This window comes from Octopus bimaculoides, chromosome 13 (assembly GCF_046866305.1).
Source record: "Octopus bimaculoides isolate indiv1 chromosome 13, ASM4686630v1, whole genome shotgun sequence".
Taxonomy (NCBI): domain Eukaryota; kingdom Metazoa; phylum Mollusca; class Cephalopoda; order Octopoda; family Octopodidae; genus Octopus; species Octopus bimaculoides.
In genome coordinates this window covers 23,926,944-23,928,184 of record NC_142940.1, presented here as the reverse complement: position 1 = coordinate 23,928,184, position 1,241 = coordinate 23,926,944, and the positions used below count along the sequence as shown (strand labels likewise).

Below are 1,241 nucleotides of genomic sequence, written 5' to 3'. Positions count from 1 at the left end.
CCTGCTGCAATTTTTGACCACAGCTTTCTCCCACTCTTTCTTCCTGTTTCTGTTGTACCTGCATTTCAACAGCCAGCCTTGTCATATTCTGTGTCACGTTGAATCTCCCCGCGAACTACGTTAAGTGTACATGTGCCTGTGGAGTGCTCAGTCCCTTGCAGGTTAATTCCACGAGCAGTCTGTTCCGATAATCAGATCATCTGGAACCCTCGTCATCATAACCGACGGAGCGCCACGATATTTTTCATTTTTTATTCTTCATTTTATCTAGCTTCAGCTCATGAGCTGTGGCCATGCTGGGGTACCGCCATTAAAAAAAAAATATGGAACGCTTCACGAATTTGCGTGTCATCGTTGCGCAGGGGCCATGCTAATCTTCACTGTATCGTTCCAATTTTAGAATATGTACAGCCGTAACTAGTACATATATATGAACGTATGCATAATCGTGTTCATGCGTAATGAATTCTATATATATATATATATATATATATATATATATATATATATATATATATATATATATATATATATATATCTTTCTATTTGTTATTCATATTCTTTCTATGAAAGAATGGAGAATATTCTATCTAAGTAAGAATGGAGGGGAGAAACTGTGTGTATATGTGGAAATGCTTTACATTGATTTATTTCACTTTTAGGATGTTTGAGCATTAGATATGTTGTAACATATGATGTCCTCTTATGGATTATTTGTAGCAGTAAATGATGTTTTATTTTTTATAGTTAAAACTAAGAACAGCTGCTCTGTTCATGTTGACTTGGCTATCATGACCTTTCATTATTTCTAGTTTGTTTCTTAGCACTTATTGGATATCATAAGGCTAATGGAAGTTTATCGTAGTTCAGAAAGTTCATTGCTTTGCTACCATCCTGGAGGCGTTTAAATTTATTCGCTTCAGAATAGCAGTAATTTTAATCATAAAAAATATATCTTCTTCAATGAATTTAACGATGTGCTCCTACTCAAGAATGCAGTATACAATAGCTTCTCATTTGCATAACAAATATAATACCAGCACACTGCAAAACAAACTGTGGTTAACATTTTTCAGCTATTTAACATTTACAAATATGTGAACATTACAGCTACAAAATGTCACTTCTTCCTCTTAGAACGGTATTAGATACATAAACACAATTCCTGTTGGATAAAGAAGTATGTGGCTTTATTAATTGATGTTCTGTGTTTCAATACCACAGCAACAGATGCCCTCATT

At 34.3% G+C, this 1,241-nt stretch overlaps 1 non-coding gene across 1 annotated transcript; it reads right to left on the bottom strand.

Moving 5' to 3' along the window:
• Positions 1-317: 317 nt before the first annotated feature.
• Positions 318-424, bottom strand: LOC128249331 (U6 spliceosomal RNA). The gene has a single exon (XR_008265428.1). It is a non-coding gene; the product is annotated as a U6 spliceosomal RNA (small nuclear RNA).
• Positions 425-1,241: the final 817 nt, after the last annotated feature.